Source organism: Carcharodon carcharias, chromosome 6 (assembly GCF_017639515.1).
Source record: "Carcharodon carcharias isolate sCarCar2 chromosome 6, sCarCar2.pri, whole genome shotgun sequence".
Classification (NCBI taxonomy): Eukaryota; Metazoa; Chordata; class Chondrichthyes; order Lamniformes; family Lamnidae; genus Carcharodon; species Carcharodon carcharias.
Genome location: NC_054472.1, coordinates 10,517,733 through 10,538,843, shown reverse-complemented (window position 1 = coordinate 10,538,843; position 21,111 = coordinate 10,517,733). Strand labels below are relative to the sequence as shown.

Genomic DNA, 21,111 nt, shown 5'->3' with positions numbered 1-21,111 from the left:
GAATTACCTGGAAAAACTCAGCAGGTCTGGCAGCATCGGCGGAGAAGAAAAGAGTTGACGTTTCGAGTCCTCATGACCCTTCGACAGAACTTGAGTTCGAGTCCAAGAAAGAGTTGAAATATAAGCTGGTTTAAGGTGTGTGTGGGGGTGGGGGGGTGTGGTGGGCAGAGAGAGAGAGAGAGAGAGAGAGAAAGAAGTGGAGGGGGTTGGTGTGGTTGTAGGGACAAACAAGCAGTGAAGGGTCATGAGGACTCGAAACGTCAACTCTTTTCTTCTCTGCCGATGCTGCCAGACCTGCTGAGTTTTTCCAGGTAATTCTGTTTTTGTTTTGAATTTCCAGCATCCGCAGTTTTTTTGTTTTTATCTTTAGAGCTAGATAGAATCCTGATGAGCAAGGGGGTTAAAGGTTATCAGGGGTAGGCTGGAGGTTACAATCAGACCAGCCATGATCTTATTGAATGGTGGAGCAGGCTTGAAGGGCCGAGTGGCCTACTCCTGCTCCTAGTTCGTATGTCCATACGTAAGTGGTGTTCAGCATAGAGGAGTACTGACTCATCAGCCGAGGGGTGGGTGGCAGTTATGAGATAATCAGCAGGAAGTTTCCTTGTCCATGTTTGACCTGACGCCATGAGACGTCATGGGGTTCAGAGTCGCTGTTGAGGAGTCCCACTGTGCTGCCACTTCTGCTGGGTCTGTCCTGGCAGTGATAGTGGTGCGATAGTGGTGTCTGGGACATTATCTGTAAGGTACGATTTCATGAGCATGACTATGTCAGGCTGTTGCTTGACTAGTCTTGAGACAGTTCTCCCAATTTTGACACAAGTCCAGATGTTAGTAAGGAGGACTTTGCAGGGTCGACAGAGCTGAGCTTGCTGTTGTCCGGTGTCCTAAGTCGATGCCGAGTGGGCTGTCTGGTTTTATTCCTTTTTATTGACTTTTTAGCAGATTGATCCAAGTAGGTGGCTTGCTCAGCCATTTCAGAGTCAACCGCATTGCTGTGGATCTGGAGTCACATGCTAGACCAGGTAAGGACCCAGATTACTCTGGATTACTAGTCCAGCAACGATACTGCCTTCCTTATGTGAAATACTTTGAAAGTATTGAGAGCAGAAATGAAAGTAGTATGTAAATTTGATATTTATTTCTGGCTCATTACCTTTTAGTATAGCAAAGAGAAGCAAGCGCAAAAGAACTGATTACATATGATGTACAGCACAGAAACAAGCTATTCGGCATATCAGGTCCATGCTGGTGTGTGTGTTCCACACAAGCCTCCTCCCACCCCTCTTCATCTCTCTACATCAGCGTAACCTTCTATTCCTGGCCCCCTCACGCACTTACCTAGCTTCCCCTTAAAAGCATCTGTAAAGTTAGCCTCAACCACCCCAAGTTCCACATTCTCATCACTCTCCGGGTTTCTCCTGAATTTCCAATTGGACTTATTGGTGACCATCTTATATTTAAGGTCTTTGCTTTTCTCTGGCTTTCACAGTCCTGCCATTCACACCTCCTCTTAGAAGCATCTTTTGTTTCTTTAATGACTCGATTGTCGCACCCTTCGGCCTTGTATCCTGGGGGAGGATTTTTCCTGTGGCGGGCGGGCTAGGTGGGAGCGGGTGGAGGTGGGCGCGGAGCCGGCTGAAGTATCGAAATGACGAGCGTTGATGTCAGGATGCACGCCCCGATGTCATCGCGTCATTTTACGCGTCGGCGCATTGGTCCCGCCCCCCCCCGCATGCCGACAGCAATATTCTGCCCTTGAAGCCTTTTGCCATTTAATCTCTCCTACCCTTCACCCTATCACGTACCCTTCCCTTATGTTCTGTTTGCCGCTCTCATTTAATTTGCCCAGAGCCGATTACATTTCTAACCTTCCCCAGTTCTAATGAAAGGTCATCGACCTGAAATGTTAATTCTTGGCGGATTTGCACTAAATGCGGTAGCGGGCAGGGGAAAAGGGAACGTTTTACCCGCTGGCCGCAATGGCAGCTTCTCACGCCATGTGCTCCCAATCCCGCCTCATTAATCATTCAAACGCGCGCGATGCCAGAGGGCCCGGAAAATTCCGCCCTCTGTTTCTCCCTTCACAGATGCTGCCTGACCTGCTGAGTATTTCTAGCATTTTTTTTTTGGTTTCGAGCTTCCACGGTATTAAGGTCACCCAGTTTGGACTCACCCACAAGCAGAAGCATTGTCCCTGTGCCTCCCCTATCAATCCCTTTCGTAATCTTAAACCCCAGGTCACCTCCTCACCTGTCTCTTTACCAGAGAGAGAGAGAGAGAGAGACGCAGCCTGTTCGATCTCTCCCGATAGGTATAACCTCTCAGTTGTGGTCTGAAGCCAAAGACTCTATTAACGATATATACTGCTCGGAAATTGTGGTGACTGATGTGACACAAGGATTGACCAGGCTCAGAGTACCAAACCTGCTGCACTTAGAGGATAGGATATGAATATTATTATCGTATGTTAATTGTAAACGCTGATGCTTTTTCTGTGAGAGTGCCGGTGTTTATTGAATGTCTTTGTTCACTCGGATAGACAGACCTTTGGTGAAATCTCTGTAGCGAGGCCGTTTACTTTATTCCAATGTACAATACCACATTTTCTTGATCGCAACCAGGCAGTGTTTCGTAGGAATGTACTGACCCCCCCCCCCCCCCCAACCGCCTCCCCACTGCCACTGCCTCCCATTTACTCCCCAGTTGTGGTCAAGTCATGTGGATTTTTTTTTTTGAGTCATAGGTCTTATTTTCTCAGATTTGGATTCTCTTTGGGATTGGTAACTACGCATAATAAATTCTGTAAGGTAAACATTTCTGATAACCTCACGTTGCAGCTTTTTAGTTGCAGATATAAATAGAACTAAGCAAAAGTCTGGCTCTTTTATTTTCATTTCCCCTGCTCAGCCCCCAGTGATCAAGAACAATTTCTGATCGAGTGCCTTTTTTTATATTGGCTAAACGGGTGTTGTATCTGTTGACAATTTGACACATGTTTAAGGCCCTAGAGGATTAAAGTGGCCATTTTGAATTGAGTTCTGACTGAAAAAGGGCCTCAGAACAGAGGCCTATTTAGACGATGTGGAGTAGGCCGCCAACTCTGGTCTCTTTGCATGCCCCCAATTTATTTTGCCCCCCCCCCCACCTCAACATGGGTTAACGTGCAGTCAACTGCCCAGGGCCCTGAGCTATGGAAGTCCCTGCCTGAACCTCTCCGCCTCTTTATCTTCCTATTAAGACGCTCTTTAAAACCCAACTCTTTGACTAAGCTTTTGGCCTGCAGTCCTTTGATATCTCCACAAGGGGGCTCGGTGTCAATTTTTTTTTACTGATCATCGCTCCTGCGCCTTTGGGATGTTTTTACTACGTTTGGGTGCTATATAAATGCAGTTTGTTGTTATACTCGGCAGACCAGGCAGCATCTGTGGAGAGAGAAGCGGAGTTAATGTACCAGATCCATGCCTCTTCATCAGAATTGCAAAAAGGTTAGAGATGTAGCAAGTTTAAAGGAAGTACAGAGACAGAGAAAGCGGGGAGAGGACTAAGAGCAATAGGAAGGATCTGTGATACAAACATAGGAATTAGAAGCAGGAGTAGGCCATTCGGCTCTTCAAACCTGCACTGATATTAAGATCATGGCTGCTCTGATTGTAACCTCAGCTGCACATTCCCGGCCACCCCCGATAACCTTTTGCCCCCCCCTTGCTTATCAAGAATCTATCAAGCGCTGCATTAAAATATTCAATGGCTCTGCTTCCACTGCCTTTTGAGGGAGAGAGTTCCAAAGACTCACTATCCTCTGAGAGAAAAAAATCATCTCTGCCTTAAATGGGCCACCCCTTATTTTTAAACAGTGACCCCCAATTCCAGATTCGTCCACAAGGGGAAGCATCCTCTTCACATCCACTCTGTCAAGACCCCTCAGGATCTTATATGTTTCAATCAAGTCGCCTCTTATTCTTCTAAACTCCAGTGGATACAAGCCTAACCTGTCCAGCCTTTCCTCATAAGACAACCCACCCATTCCAGGTATTAGTCTAGTAAACCTTCTCTGAACTGTTTCTAATGCAGTAAGGTGACTGGTATTGTACACAATACTCCAGATGTGGGCACACCAATGCCCTTTTTAACTGAAGCATAACCTCCCTACTTTTATATTCAATTCCCCTCACAATATATGATAACATTCTATTAGCTTTCCTAATTACTTGCTGTACCTGCACACTACCCTTTTGTGATTCATGCACTAGGACATCCAGATCCCTCTGCATCTCAGCTCCACAAACTCTCACCATTTAGATAATGAGCTTCTTTTTTATTCTACCTGCCAAAATGGACAATTTCACATTTTCCCATATTATACTCCATTTACCAGGTCTTTTCCCACTCACTTAACCCATGTATATCCCTTTGTAGCCTCCTTGTGTCTTCTTCGCAACTTACTTTCCTACCTATCTTTGTGTCATCAGCAAATTTAGCAACCATACCTGCAGTCCCTTCATCCAAGTTATTTATATAAATTGCAAAAAGTTAATGTCCCAGTACTAATACCTGTGGCACAGCAGAAAATGACCCATTTATACCTAATCTCTGTTTCCTGTTGGTTAGCCAATCTTCTATCATGCTAATATGTTAGCTTGTACACCAAGAGCTTTTATTTTCTGCAATAATCTTTGAGGTGGCGCCTTATCAAATGCCTTCTAGAAATCTAAGTACAGTACATCCGCCGGTTCTCCTTTGTCCACAACACATGCTACTTCTTCAAAGAATTCTGATAAATCGGTTAAACATGATTTCCCCTGCACAAAACCATGTTGAGTCTGCCTGATTACCTTGAATTTTTCTAAGTACCCTGCTATAATGTCTTTAACAATAGAATGTTCTCTATGAGAGATGTTAAGCTAACAGGCCTGCAGTTTCTGCTTTCTGTCTCTCTCCCTTTTTGAATATAGGAGCCATATTCATTTCTTTCCAATCTAATGGAACCTTCCCCGAATCTTGGGAAAATTAAAACCAACTACCTCACTAGCCACTTCCTTTAAGACCCTGGGATGAAGACCATCAGGACCCAGGAATTTGTCAGCTTGCAGCTCCAATAATTTGCTCAGTACTACAACCCTGGTCATTGTAATTTTCCTGAGTTCCTCCCTCGCTTCCATTTCCTGATTTACAGCTAACATTGGGATGTTACTTGTACCCTCTATAGTGAAAACCAATGCAAAATACTGGTTCAATTCATCTCCTTATTTTCCAATCTCAATTCTCCAGACGCACTTTCCATAGGACCAATGGTCATTTTGGTAACTCTCCTTTTTTAAATATCTATAGAAACTCTGACTATCTGTTTTTATATTTCTAACTAGTTTTCTCTCATACTCTATTTTTTTCCCTCCTTCTCAATCTTTCAGTCATTCTTTGCTGGTTTTTATATTCTGTCTAATCTGACCAGCAACCCATCTTTGCACAATTATATGCTTTTACTTTAAGTTTGATATTATCCTTAACTTTTTAGTTAACCACGATGGTGCAACCCCACCTTCCCCCTGGAATTTTTCTTTCTTGTTGGATGGAATAAACTAGATTTGGAATGATAGGCTGGAAGGCAGGAGAGATTAAATATCAAAAAGGACAATGGTGCAAGGCAAAAAGGGCTGGTGATGGGATAAGTAAAGAAACAAAAGATTGGGTTTAAGTGGTTACAGCATAACCATTACCAGTGCCTGCTGTCCGTGTAAATAGGAGCAGTGGTTTCAATCAAAGATTATTGAACTTGATGTTGAGAGCTGAAGGATCTATAAAGCGTCCAGTCGGGAACTGTTATTGTTGTGTAAGCGGGTAACTGTATTTTATTGCTAATTTATTAGCACCAGGATTGGCGTTAGTGATCCTACCTTGGCTCACATTCCTTCGCCATGTGCATTTTTCCACAGCTTATCAGCCTAGAGTTGTGGTTGTGCCTGAGAAGGGGCATGCTGAGGGTAGGGCCCTGTTTACCCGGCCATAAGAACTATGGGAAATTGGTGAGACGGGCTCATTATCATGAGGTGGGTGTTGATGGTGATAACGGAAAGGACACAACGTTAATTAAATACAGCTTCAGAGGCCTTGGTCCAGGCGGTCAACAGGAGGAGGGAGGTCTCACTGAACAACATCTCTGCTACCATTGTGAAGAATTCACTGAGAAAATGGCAGGAACGTATTCCTGGGACGCGGCTGCAATGCCAGAAAAAAATTCAGTGACCTCCCCAGAGTTGTCAAGGTAACAATCTTACCTCTCACAATTATTCTCACACTTGCACCACCCCTAGCCTTGCCATGTACTACTTTCTGCTCTGCCACTTCCCTTTATTACTTTCACCATCAATGCTCCACTCATCACTCCACATCTACCATCAGAAGCCCCCCTTCCCCTCTTGAAGAGGTGTTGGCTGGGGAGAGAGGTGGCAGTGGTGAGTGACCATACAGGAAAAGATGTCATGCCGTTTCCTGTACATCTTATCCATTCTTTTCTCCTCTCCTGCGATTTGCTTCCTTTGAGGGTCACCTGTGGCTCAGTTGCTAGCACTCTTACCTCTGCTGCAGAACGTTATGGGTCACATCCCACTCCCGGACTTGAACACCCACACCATGCTGATGTTCGCGCATTAATGAGTGAGTGCTGCACTGTTGGAGATGCCACCACCTTTTGGATGAGATGATAAACCAAGGCCTCAGCTGCCCTAAGCTCATTTGAAGAGCAGGTGCAGGCACGATGGGTTGAATGGCTCCTGTGCTATAACAATTCTGTGATTCTGTGGTGTATAAGATCCCATGGCACTATTCTGAAGAAGAGGCAGGGGACTTCCCCCCACCCCGCCCCCCCCCCCCCCCCCCCCCAACGTCCTGGCCAATAATCATCCCTTAACCGACATCACAAAAACCGACTATTTGGCCATTCTCACATTGCTGCTTGTGGGAGCTTGCTGTGCACAAAGTAGCTGCTGCACTTCCTGAATGCGTTGGGCATCCAACCCGAAGACCTCTTTATCAATTTTACTTCTGGTCCTAACCTGTCTCTACGAGAGAGGTAAAATCCAGCTCATTAACTCTGTCTCTCTCTCTCCACCTGAGACCACCTGAACTGCTGAGTGTTTCTAGCATTTTCTGGGTGTTTTTTTTTTCAGGTTTCCATCCTCAGTATTTTATTTCTGTACTGAAGAAGGTAAATGTGTATGCACCAGGAAATGCTGTGGGTACAGGGTCGGCTGCCTGCACATTCCCCTCTGACGGGCGGGAGAATGGAGGAGTCCGGTTCCAAATGGTCTCAAAGCATGGGCTCCACTCTGGCAATGCGGAGCGAGTGGCGGTGCCCACTGTCATGGAACCGCCACTCGCAGCTCTGTTGGCTCACCCATTGCCGCCCTGGAACCTCAGATGGCTGCCGCTGAGTCTGATGTTGATAGGGGCCTCCAGGGCAACACACCACTCCAGGCCGTTCACGCACAGCGCCGCAGGAGTGCCGAGGTGTAGCCTTGGCAGAGTGGCTTTGACTCCAAGAGCTGCCCCCCTGTCAGGATGACAGCAGGGTTAAAAACCCCTACCATCTGGTGCCAGGCTGACGCTGGGGAACACATAAAGCAGTGTGGGTCCCTCCGTGACACCTTGAACCCTGGGGAAGCTTGCAACCGAGAGAAGCTGATCGGCAATGAGATGTAGTTTTTTGAACACCTCAGTTAAATTTCCCTGAACCTTGTTTGCTGTGAGAACAACAGCTGCTTCTTTGGTCTCTCCACATAACTGAATCCGTCCTACAATATAAGGACGTCGGTTTCAGATTTATTTGAATAGCGAGGAGGCTGGAACCTGACTTCGAGTCTCCAATGGATCAATGAGGTATAAATCTCCATTAATTCACATGGAATTCAAATCTCCATTAATTATGGCTTCACCTCATTTCACTGCAAGTTCACACACATACGGTATATGTGCGCATCAAGTGATCAGTGCACAGTACCGATGAATTACTATGAATTTGTGCCCGCCCAATATCTGTACTCGTTTTGGTGGCAAGCAAGATGTCATAGAACTTTCTCTTGGCTCTCAAATGCCCAGTAAGCTGGTGAGCCACCCCTTTCATTGTCGTACTGTACCAACGAGATATGAGGTTCTGGACTGTAATGGAAACATACCACTGCTCAGCGCAATTGCTCGCACCAGTCAGAGACATTAAAGTTGAAGAAGTCCTGCTCCTCTCTCTGATGGGACCCTTCAGTTCCGAAGAAGAGTCACATTCGACTGGAAACGTTAACTCTATTTTTCTCTCTTTTGCAGATGCTGCCAGACCTGCTGAGTTTTTCCAGCATTCTCTGTCTTTATTAAGTTCAAGTTGTGGTTTAAGTACTCTTCCTGGATGTTGTCAGCTACCCTCACTATATAGTAAATCATTGTTGTCCATTATTCCTATCTGGCCAAACGCAATAAGAAAACTACTTACAATGATGATTTTTTATTCATTTGAGTTTTTGTCTGCTATGATAAAATTAAAGAGCTCTTTGTTAAATTTGTGATTTATGGCCTCGCCTCCCCACACTTTGGAAGAAGTGATGTTAGCACAGCAAAACCTGTTGCAAGACCATGTCATGCACAGAGCAGGGGACACGCCCTCCTCCTCCCCCCCTCCCCCACCCCAACACCCCATTCCCATCTTGCCGCTGCAAAATTTATTATTTTTACCGCCTACTTTAAATGAAAGCAAAGATTTCAAAACGGCTCAACGGAGTTTGAGTTTGCATTGCAGCCACCAAGATGGGCTTTCTTTCTGAAAGCAGGGATGCTTCTCAGTTTTCGCTGGGAACTTTAATTCCTGTCCGTCAGCTCATTGTGGCAGCATTAGTCTGCAGTGGTGCATGACACTTATTTATTAGGGCGTGTCACGACTTTCCCAGAGGATTGGTTTCACTCACATTGTGGCGAGCGGAGGTAGGGGGTGGCAAAAGCTGGAGAATAAATGGTCACACTCCTGCTTGTTGAACAGGACTTGCTTAGCCTGGGTTTTCTGTCACCAGTGTATGTTCTCTCACCCTTGTTCTCCAAACCCTTCCAAGGTCTTGCCCGCCCATCTGCACCACTGCCACCCTCCTGCCCCCTCCCCCAGCCCCCTTCCCCAAACTCCTCTAGCCACTTCTACAACTCCTTGCGATTTCTGCGCTCCTCCAATTCCAGCTTCTTGCATATTAAGAAACGCTTATCGATTTTTGTTTAACAAGAGATAAACTTGTCTAATGCCAAAAAAAAGAAGTATTTTTTTGCTAATTTCCTAATGGGCAGCGAAAGCAGTGACTATATATAACCATCATGTAAAAATGAAAGTTGGCGCAACTCACTCCCATGCCAGATGCAAGGTCAGTCTGCATTCTTGCAAGGGAGATTTAATAGGAAATTTCACTGATTTAATAATGCATTCTACTGACATGTTGTATTTTCTGTATTTTGTTTGCTATGTGGAAGGGAGTTTTTTTTGAGAAGTGGTTGCCAATAATAACATTGTCTTCTTTCATACTTCCATCTTCACAGTGGAAATTACTTTTGAAATCTTTTATATTTCTGGGTATTCTGCCTGCATGGAACACGTGTGTGCCTATGAGCTGAACATTTTATTGTCAGTTTAATCCAGTGCAGATGTCAGCTCAGTGACTTTGTGGTGCTGGTACTGGGTTTTGGAAGGAGTCAGAAAGGGTTAGCAGAGGAGTATATCGTAAATACGGATGAGTAACGGAAACATAAATGTAACACAGAAAACATGGTGCTGTTTTTACAAACGATTGAGGTGGCAAGATGTAATGAATCAACATTGCAGGTTCATTGTTCAGTTTCTGCTTCTCTTCTTATGGTCATTCCTGTTGAAGTTTTTGGCATTCTTATGTTTTTTTTCTCGATTTGTCAGATTGACTAGAAATTAAGTAAAACCACTTCCTTTTTTATTTATTGCAGAAGTGATGCAGGGTAACAGAAAATTCAAATGATGATTCATAGTTCCTTTCAGAATGGGAAGTTTAAAAAAAAAATTGGTTATTTTAATTCAGCTCTTGGTCTGCGAAGGACAAGTAATAATTTCCGGTCAAATCTTTGGGAGCAAAGTTGATGTCACTGAACAGCTTGTTCATAATTCAGCATTTTAATCCCTTTTTTTTTCTTGAACAGGGAGAGTTTTACAGGAAACTTAATTCAATTCTACAAGACAAGGTAAGCCCATGGTGTATGTATGGCACATGCAATGTTTGAGGATAGTAGAATGCCAAGGATAGTGATTGTGGTATTTTGCCTTCTATTAATAATTGCAACATAACATTTTATATTTACATTTAGTGCTAAAGATGTAATGGAATAGTATTACTATGTTAGGAAATGTGCTGTGAAACCCACTGTAAAAGAGGTTTCAATTACTTAAAGGAAAATTATTTTGTTTCAATGATTAGATGATTACTGATTCATTTCCTTACAGGCCCCCTGGGCATAGTTATCCTTCTAGATTTGCATGTTTTGTTCGGTCCTTACGTTGAGCCTAGTAATGCATCCTGTGTGATATCATTTTCCAAAATAAATCTTGGGAATTTTAATCTTAAATCCATATACCCGTCAGAGGTGCATGTACAAGAAACAGTGGAAACTCAAGTCTGTTTTTGTGGTTGTGTTAACTGATCAGCTAATTGTGCAGGAGATAAAATGAGTAATCATTAATCTGCTTTGGTAACTCTCAAATTCCCCTTTGTTTAACCCACTTGGCTTTGCTTCGTGTAATGCATTTTAAGCAGCAGGAGCAGAGACAGTTGTCTGCTTCAGAGTGGTACACCATGTTATTAGCCTTCATTTTGAGGCTAAATTTCAGCTTTATAGATGTGATATGGGGGATGCAAAGCTAAGCATTTCTGGGGATTTACAGAGACATGTGCAAACTGTTGTGCAGAAGCGGATGACAGACTTTGCAAATGGGCTGAAGGCAAATCACTTTTATCGTAGGGGCTGCTTTATTAGGGTGCTGTTAGATTAGTATTAGGGGATTATAGGATCCTTCTAAAATAGCAACTAGTTTCCCATGGGAATAATATATACATGCAATTAATAATCACCAAGATATGGCTGGATTTTGAGTCTGTGTGTCGATTGGGATCCTTTTCTCTTTCCTTTTGACTGTTTGAAGTTTGAAGAAAGATTATTATGTGGATAAATTGACCAGGAAGGGATCAGAGTACATTGACAGGAAGGGCCACAGTTAATTCTACTGCCAGACCCAGTCCTTGTCTTCTAAAGTGTGTGGAAATGATTCTATAATTGAAGAGGAAGGATATCTCTTTGGCTGCACAATTAAAGACATTGAATTTCCATTATAGATGGGCATTAGCCTGAATTAAAAGTCATACATTTAATCTGTTTACTGGTACAGTGCACAGTTTTATTTATTTTCTTCTTCTGACGCATGCCTGAAGTATTTTTAGTTGAGCAATATGAGATCAGCACTGAGCAAACTGGGTAAGAAGGTGTGATAATTATTTAATGGACATTTTTCAAAAGCAGGGAAGTTTTAAGGGCTCCACTGCTGTGCGGTGGATTCTATAGTTTTCCAGACAGACTGGTCCCTAAAGAGGAATAGGGTCAGCAAGAAACCAAGTGAAATTTGCTGTACAGAGTAAATTTAATTCTCCAGTGAGCTTTCTGTAGATGAAACGCTGCGCGCATAACTGCAAGTCTACAACTTTTTAAATATTGCTCTTCAGCAACAACTTGTATTTATATAGCACCTTTAACGTGCTTCCCAACATGCTTTACAGAAGGGTTATTGGACAAAACTTGACACCGACCCAAATAAGGAGATATGAGGACAGATGACCAATAGCTTGGTCAGAGAGGTAGCTTTTGAGGATTGTCATAAAGGAGGAGAGGGAAGTGGGGAGGCTTAGGGAGGGAATTCCAGAGCTTAGGGCTTAGATAGCTCAAGGCACAGCCGCCAATGAGAGAGGGTTGAAAATCGGTAATGTGTAAGAGGCCAGAACTGGAGGAGCGCTGATATCTCGGAGGATTGTAAGACAGAAGGAGTTGACAGAGATAGGGAGGGACAAAGATTTGAAAACAAGCATGAGAGAATTTTAAATTCAAGGTGTCACTGAAATGGGACCCAATGCAGTCAGCCATCACAGGGGTGGTGGATGAATAGAACTTTGTGCAAGTTACTGTGTCTTATACATAACGTAGACTGCAGCCACAAGGAGATGGCAGGGATGCTGCTGAAGTGGACTGCTCTGTCCTGAATGGTGTCAGGCTTCATAAGTGTTCCTGCAGCCACACCCATTCGCACTGTGAACAGTCAATCTGGAGCGCTGTATATATTGAATAAGCATTGAGGAATCAGGAAGTTAAGCCACTTGTTACAAAGTACCAGCCTCTTGCTTCCTCTTAAAGCTAATGTATTAATATGGCTGGTTCAATTAAGCTTCTGGACATTGGTAAATCTGAGGATGTTAAAGAACCTCATCCTGATGATCAGTGATGGTAATGTCATGGAAGTTCCAGAGTGGAGGATGGGCATTTTCTTGTTGGAGATGGCCATTGCTTAGCACTTTCATGTTGCAAATGTTTGCTGCCATTTGTCAGCTCAAACCTGAGTATTGTCTTGGTTCTGCCATAGATGCTTCAGTATCAGAGGAGCTGTGAATGGAGCTGGACAATTTGGGATGGTCAGCAAGCAGTTAAATTCCTAGCCTTATGAAAGAGGAAAGGTTGCTGATGAAACAGTTGAAGGTGGGTAAGTCCAGGAATGCTAGCAATACTGCTCTGATGTGTTGCCCTGTAGTGATTGGGCCCTGTCAAACATCCTCTGTGTCAGGTAGGAATCCAGCTACTGGAGAGTTTTTGCCTTGACTCCATTGACCTCTGACTTGGTGACCTCTTTGGTGCTAAAATTGCGGGCAGTGATGATCCCGTCTCTGCACTCAGTTCCTGCGTCCATATCTGGATAAAGGAGGTGAGAATTGCAGCAGTTCCTCAGGGTCAATGTCACAGAGGATGAACTGCTCACAGTGTCTCCAGGTGTGGTGTAAACAGGGCTCTATACAGCTGAAGTACAGCTTCCTACGCTCTTGTATTCTAGTACCCTAGAGATAAAGGCCAGCGTACCATGGGCTTTTTTGGTTAGTTTGTACATCTGCTCATGATGATTTTAATGATCTGTGGCCCTAGTACTCCCCCCACGTCTCTTTGACCTCCATTATTTCTAGCTTTTCACCATTTAGAAAGTTCCCTGGTTTATTCTTTTTAGATTCAAGGTGGGTGACCTCATATTTGCCTGTAATGAAATCCACAGTTTTGCCCATTCACGCAATATAGCAAATAATCTGTCGATACAGATCTGTAATACGGGTATCCGTAAATCCGAATTCCCAACATATCCAAAAACTGCACGTTTTTTGAACCTCATCGATCTTTAGCGTGGGAAGTCTGGTTCTTTGTCTGCACTGTTCATCTTGTGATTTCTGTGGTGAGCATGTCAAAAAGAAACTGTATTTATTATTCAGTGATACATCTTACTTTTCTATTTGCTTTAGACTATAGCTAGCCTAGGCTTAGGCTATTGTAATGCAAGTTTGTACGTGGTATCCAGAAACCGAAATCCGAAATGTTCCGGTGGGGGGTGGTTTCAGATAAAGGATATTCGACTGTATCTCTCTGTGATTTGCTAAGAGTGAAATTGAAAATAATTAAGCTGCAAAGTGGCATTTTTTTTAAAGAAAAAGAACTGCTGGGTCACTGGCAAAAGAGGGGGAGATGAGGAGAAATCCTTTTATCTCGCGAGTTGTTGTGATCTGGAATGCGCTGTCTGAAGGGCAGTGGAAGCAGATTCAGCAGTAACATTCATAAATGAATTAGATAAATACTTGAGAATGAGAAGTTTACAGGGCTATGGGGAAAGAGCAGGGGAGCGGCACTAATGGATAGCTCTTTCAAAGAGCCATCACAGGCATGATGGGCCAAATGGCCTCCTGTTCTGTAAGATTCTACGATTACAGTAAAGTCCGTGCCGTTCATGGGGATTATATTCCTGCAAAACCTCGCGAATGGCGAAATCGCGAAGGGGGAACATGCTTTTGAATGGGACTCAATTGGATAGGTTCCAACCATGCGAGGGAATCATTAGTGTAGGCAGTTACAGCACGCTGCAAAAGGCTGTGTCTCTCTTCACTGAAGCTGGTAGACCTGCTGTGTATACTCCATACTTTTGCTTTTTGTTTCCGATTTCCAGTGCCGGCAGTTATATTCCCAATCCATTTAAAAAGCGTGATCAACGAAAAAAGAGAAAAACCCAGAACCAACAAGGAATAAAATATTTCCAGAAAATGCACCACTGATCCTCCCCCACTCAGGTCACTGAAACCAGCCAAAGTGGCCACATGAACCAAGGATTACACAGGTTTATAAAGACACTTACATTCTGTTTTATGAACTAGTCCAGTTCCCTCTGAAAGTATTCGGAGAGTCAGCACCAACCACACCAGCCTGTATTGTATTCCAGAGCTCCACTACTCTCTGAGAAAAGACAATCCACCTAATATTCAGTCTATTCCTGTGCTCTCTCTGAGTAAATTAACCGATCCCACACTCCAGCCATGCTCAAAGGGTGTACCTGTCAAAGAATCAGTGCAGAGATTCGGACGTTTCAGACACGTGTAAGAAAACATTGCTCACGGCACGGGCGATGCGGTGTACAAAGTGCGGCTATGTGAAAGCATGAACAAGGAGGTCGTAACTCTGTAACTGTAACTCTGCTGTGGTTCAGGCTGGTCCTGTTTTTTGTTTGGATAGGCAAAATGCGCGATCAGAGTTGAAGTTCCGCATGCAGAAGTAACTTTGAATTGACTTTGTGAGTGACCAGGGAGGACAGCAGAATCCCTTCCCCGGCTGCAAGGCGATTTGTGATGCATGCTTGTGATTTGGGGCAAGTCACTTTAGCAGAAGCACTTGGCCTTCTGCAGCTGCTGACAGGCTTTGGTCAGCTGTTGCAAGCATTTGGCATTTCTATGGAAATGTTTTTTTTTACTGCAGTGCAGCAAATGGAAATAGGTGGTGTTTGATGTCTCTTGCCTCGAGTTTAATATGGGAAGTGTTGGCACGATCAGAATGACATCCTGTTTAAATTGCAACTTTTTGTTCCTTAAAAACTCAGAGCTGGAAATTCTGATAAAACAGAAAGCAACTGTTTCTCACTGACCTTGAAACTTGTCTTTGCTTCTGTTGGCACAACTGAAAGAAATGGTTTGAGCAACACTGACAGTATGTCGGCGGTAGTAATTATAGGTTCTTACGATGCTGGGGGATAACTATTTACATTTATACAGAATCAATGTTGCATTGCAGATAAATAAGTGGACCTGTCATTTCTGTACACTTTGTTTTCATTTCCTGGGCAGGTTGTTAAATCATTTAAGCAGGAAACCACTTTTAAGCTGGTAGAGATAAATTGCAGACAACATGCCATGTAGTTTACGCACTGAATGCTTTTAAGGATGGAATCAGTGACCTTAATATGGAGGGATATCAACAAGAAACATCTCCACCCTCATCCACAAAGCTGTGTTGCTTCATATTGTTTGTTACTTTCAAATAAGCCCTCTGGGTGCGAATTGTCATTACATAGAATCTACAGCTCAGAAACAGGCCATTCAGCCCAACTGGTCCACGCAGGTGTTTATGCTCCACACACCTCATTGTGAAACACAAGGTTAACATCAACAAGATCAGCACTTGTCACATGAAGGCAACAATTAGCTGCCGCTTTGCTATTTTCAATTCAACATCTGAAGCTATAAGAGTGTTTGACTTGTCAGCTGCCTGGGCCATAAGCTCTGGAATTCCCTCCCTAAACTTCTCTGTTTCTCCATCTCTCTCTCTCCTCCTTTAAGACCTGGGGCCACCTGATTAATAAGGCACCGTCTCTGACTGAGCTGTTAGTTACTTGTGCCAATATCTTTTTATGTGATTCAGTGTCATGTTTGATTAGGATGCTGTGAAGCCCCTTACCATGTTTTACTACCGTAAAGGTGCTATATAAATACAGGTTGTTGATTGTTGATCAAATTAAAAGGCAGATGCCAGGTTCTAACACCGAACCTTTATTGGAAACAACCATTCTTATAATGTGTCTAAAATATCTTCATTACCTCTCAGCTTAATATACAGCAGCATTCTGTTTGAATTTTGCTGTTCAATGCCTGAAACCATTAGCTTCCAAAATGATCTGCTCACAATAAGCTAAATCCAGAATAAGTGAGAAGAAGGATTTTGTACTGTGAAGTGTCATCACAATGTAGCAGTTTGTTACTCTTTCGTTGCAAATATTGCATGATGAATGCAGATATACACGTTATCTCTCGGTCTTGAAAAACTGTTTCTCACCATGAAAATTGCTGGTTGTGTAACAATAATGTTTGCTGTTTTATTCATTACGTGTGTTGCAGGAATGAATACCACTGACATTTACATTATATGGGATATAGCTGATTAGTTGTCATGGAGCTGGGATTTCTGTTTCCATGTGGAACTTTAGACTGTAATATGAGACAACCAACTGGTTCACCAGCACGAGCATTGTTATCTGTCTACCAAATTGCTGGTTTTATATTTAACCCAATTCATAGTACATCGCGTTACTTCTGGTCTGCAGCACAGAAACAGGCCATTCAGCCCAACAAACCTATGCTAGTGTTTATACTTCATCCCCCCCCCCCATCATCTCACCCTATGAAAATATCCTTCTATTCCTTTCTCTCATGTTTATCTAGCTTTCCCTTAAATGTAGCAATACTATTCGCCTCAGCCACTCCACATTCTCACCACCCTGTTACACTAAAATAATTAGAAATGAATTATACATTAAAAATAATGATAAATAATTGCAATAATATAAATAGTTATAAACAATTATAATAATTATCAAATAGCTTTTAAAATTATAAAGAAATAATTATACAGTATGTTAAATTAATGAGAAATTCAGGGCTTTTATACAAAGTTCCATGACCCTTCAATGATTGATCTTAGTTTCAGTGCGTGGTGAATCAAAATAACGATGGGGAGAGCAAGACCAGGAGAATGCTGTTTGTTTGAAAGTGCATATATAAAGAAGTACAAAAAATACATTAGCAGGAATAATGCTGCAGTTCATAATGGGGCAGATCATTTCAGGTTTAGTATGCTGTGCTATTGAGTGGAATAGAATTTCAAAATAAGAGGTCTCCCATTTAAGACAGAGCTGAGGAGAATTTTTTTTCTCTCAGAGGGTTGTTTAGTATGTGGAATTCTCTTCTCCAGAGAACAGTGGAGGCCGGGCCATTGAATATATTCAAGGCTGAGTTAGATAGATTTTTGCTAGACAGCGGATTCAAGGGTTATGGAGGGCAGATGGAAAAGTGGAGTTGAGACCCGGATCAGATCAGCCCATATCTTATCAAATGGCAGAGCAGGCTCAAAGGGCAGAATGGCCTACTCCTGTTCCTAGGTCCTATGTTCCTATTAGGCAATGGTCCCCCTTCTGTAAGTGTACCCATGCACATTGGAGCATGCTTAGGGGAATTAATGATGTGAGAGCAAGATTTCTACATCTCCTTGTTTGCCTACATTTATTTTGCACTGTTATTTTCCGGTCATACTGTACCTGCAGATATGGCAGTGGCACAATTTGAATTTCAACAGCTGCTTAATAGGAATCAGTGGTAGTCGGAGGCTTTGGGATTCTCTGACGATGTAATTGGTTTCGGCCAGTTTTCTAGGAGTAAAATAATTGGCATGCTCGGAGCACACATCCGGTGCCAAGTCTTGTCTTAAATCGGGCATTGGGCCTCCACTAGTATTGCCAATCCTCCAGGATTACCCTGGAGTCTCCAGAAATTAAAGATTAATCTCCAAGGATACTGTTGTGAACAACAGGCTGGAGAAAAATCATAGAGGCATTAAGACAAATTGTATGTTTTTTTTTAATTTGAATAGTTTTGTTTATCAGTTACAAAACTCTTGGGGATGGGAGGAGAATAAAAGGTTGTTTGATTGACAGTCAGACATCATCCAATCAACTAATGATGAGGCTGTTTGCTTTCTGATTATCATGAAAAGGAGTGAAAAGGGAGATACTGTGGTGTAGTGGTAATGTCACTATAATCCAGGGGCCCAGGCTAATGCTCTGGGGACACAGGTTCAAATCCCACCACAGCAGCTGGAATTGACAGCTAGTCTCAGTAATGGTGACCCTGACAACTATCATCAGTTGTTATAAAAACCCATCTGGTTCATTAATGTCCTTTAAAGAAGGAAATCTGCCATCCTTACCTGGTCTGGCCCACGTGTGACTCCAGACCCACGGCAATGTGGTTGACTCTCAGCTGACCTCTAGCAAGCCACTCCGTTCAAAGGCATTTAAGGATGGGCTAGCTAATGATGTCCACGTCCCATGAAAGAATGAAGAAAAAAATATTGGCATATGGTGGGAGTTGGTGATTGAGGCCACTGGAATCAAGCCATGTGATGACACCTCCAGGGATGCAACCAAAGTTGGCCCCCTCAGTCTTGGTAATGTAATTCTAGGTGTGAGTTCTGATCAGGCAGCTCTAGGCCCTAGAAAGAAAACAAGTGGAGTCTGAACTTGGGCTGGTGATAGTGGCCTGCAAGTACTGCCGTGGAGCCAGAAAAAGCTTGGACCTCCTGACTCTTATACCAGTGGAAACTTGTCTTTGGTCCCAACTCTCGAACCTGTTGTGGTGGTTCAGGTGCCTTGAACCTATTCCATGGCCTCTATATCTTACCATGCACTGATTGAGCCATTAAGGTCCCTTGAGTATTTGATCAAATCAAATGGAATGAAACTGGACGGACCACCCGGCATTGACCTAGGCACCGAAAATGACAACAGCAATCTCAGCCTTGTCAACCTTGCAAAGTCCTCCTTACTAACATCTGGGGGCTAGTGCCAAAATTGAGAGAGCTGTCTCACAGACTAGTCAACAACAGCTGGACATAGTCATCCTCACGGAATCATACCTTGCAGATAATGTCCCAGACACCACCTTCAGCATCCCTGGGTATGTCCAGGACAGACCCAGCTGAGGTGGTGGCACAGTGAAACACAGTCGGGAGGGAGTTGTCCTGGGAGTCCTCAACATCAGCTCCGGACCCCATGAAGTCTCATGACATCAGGTCAAACATGGGCAAGGAAACCTCCTGCTGATTACCACATACCACCCTCCCTCAGCTGATGAATCAGTGCTCCTCCATGTTGAACACTACTTGGAGGAAGCACTGAGGGTGGCAAGGGCAAGGGCACAGTCCCCCACTCTGGGTGGGGGACTTCAATGTCCATCACCAAGAGTGGCTCAGTAGCACCACTACTGACTGAGCTGGCTGAGTCCTAAATGACACAGCGGCTAGACTGGGTCTGCTTGTGGTGGTGGGGGAACCAACAAGAGTGAAAAACATACTTGATCTCATCCTCACCAACCTGCCTCCCACAGATGCATCTGTCCATGACAGTGTCGTTAGGAGTGACCACCACACAGTCATGGTGAAGACTAAGTCCCGCTTTCACATTGAGGATACCCTCCATCGTGTTGTGTGGCACTACCACCGTGCTAAATGGGATAGATTTCAAACAGATCTAGTAACTCAAGACTGGGCATCCATGAGGCATTGTGGGCCATCAGCAGCAGCAGAATTGTACTTGAACACAATCTGTAATCTCGTGACCCGGCATATCCCCCATTACCATTAAGCCAGGGGATCAACCCTGGTTCAATGAAGAGTGCAGGAGGGCATGTCAGGAGCAGCATCAGGCATACCTAAAATTGAGGTGTCAACCTGGTGAAGCTATAACACAGGACCATTTGCATGCCAAACAGCATAAGCAGCAAGTGATAGACAGGGCTAAGCCACAACCAATGGATCAGATCTAAGCTCTGTTGTCCTGCCACATCCAGCTGTGAATGGTGGTGGACAATTAAACGACTCACTGGAGGGGGAGGCCCCACAAATATCCCCATCCTGAATGATAGCCCAAGAGTGCTAAAGATAAGGCTGAAGCATTTGCCACAATCTTCAGCAGGAATGCCAAGTGGATGATCCATTTTAGCCTCCTCTAGAATTCCCCGGCATCACAGATGCCAGTCTTCAGCCAATTTGATTCACTCCATGTGATATCAAGAAACGGCTGAAGGCACTGGATACTGCAAAGTCTCTGGAGACCTAACAATATTCCGGCGATAGTACTGAAGACTTGTGCCCCAGAACTTGCCATGTCCCAAGCCAAGCTGTCCCAGTACAGCTACAACACCGGCAGCTACCCGGCTAAGTGGAAAATTGCCCAGGTATGTCCTGTACACAAAATGCAGGACAAATACAACCTGGCCAATTACCATTCGATCAGTCTACTCTCCATCATCAGTAAAATAATGGAAGGGGTCATCAACAGTGCTATCAAGCAACACTTGCTTAGCTATAACCTGCTCACTGACGCCGAGTTTGGGTTCCATCAGCTCCTGACCTCATTACAGCCTTGGTTCAAACATGGATAAAAGAGCTGAACTCCTGAGGTGAGGTGAGAGTGACTGTCCTTGACATCAAGGCTGCATTTGACCGAGTGTGGTATCAAGGAGCACTAGCAAAATTGGGAGTCAGTGGGAATCAGGGGGAAACTCTCCACTGGTTGGAGTCATACCTAGCACAAAGTAAGATGATTGTGGTTGTTGAAGGTCAGTCATCTCAGCTCCAGGACATCACTGCAGGAGTTCCTCAGGGTAGTGTCCTAGGCCCAACCGTCTTCAGCTGCTTCATCAATGACCTTCCTTCCATCATAAGGTCAGAAATGGGGATGATCGCTGATGATTGCACAATGTTCAGCACCATTCGCAACTCCTCAGATACTGAAGCAGCTCATGTCCAAATGCAGTAAAACCTGGACAATATCCAGGCTTGGGCTGACAAGTGGCAAGTAACATTTGCGCTACACAAGTGTCAGGTAATGACCGTCTCTAACAAGAGAGAACCAACCATCTTCCCTTGATGTTCAATGGCATTACCATCACTGAATCCCCCATTATCAAC

The 21,111-nt window shown here is 43.9% G+C and overlaps 1 protein-coding gene across 2 annotated transcripts in view; it reads left to right on the top strand.

The window, feature by feature from the left end:
* Window positions 1-21,111, top strand: part of znf516 (zinc finger protein 516) — a 168,673-nt gene that overhangs the window by 19,294 nt on the left and 128,268 nt on the right. Inside the window, exons 2-3 of one of the 2 annotated variants that reach the window (XM_041189146.1) lie at window positions 10,183-10,224; window positions 12,662-12,774. The gene's annotated coding sequence lies outside the window, so the exon portion shown is untranslated. The remainder of the gene's footprint in view (window positions 1-10,182; window positions 10,225-12,661; window positions 12,775-21,111) is intronic. The other variant, XM_041189148.1, reaches the window with a different exon arrangement.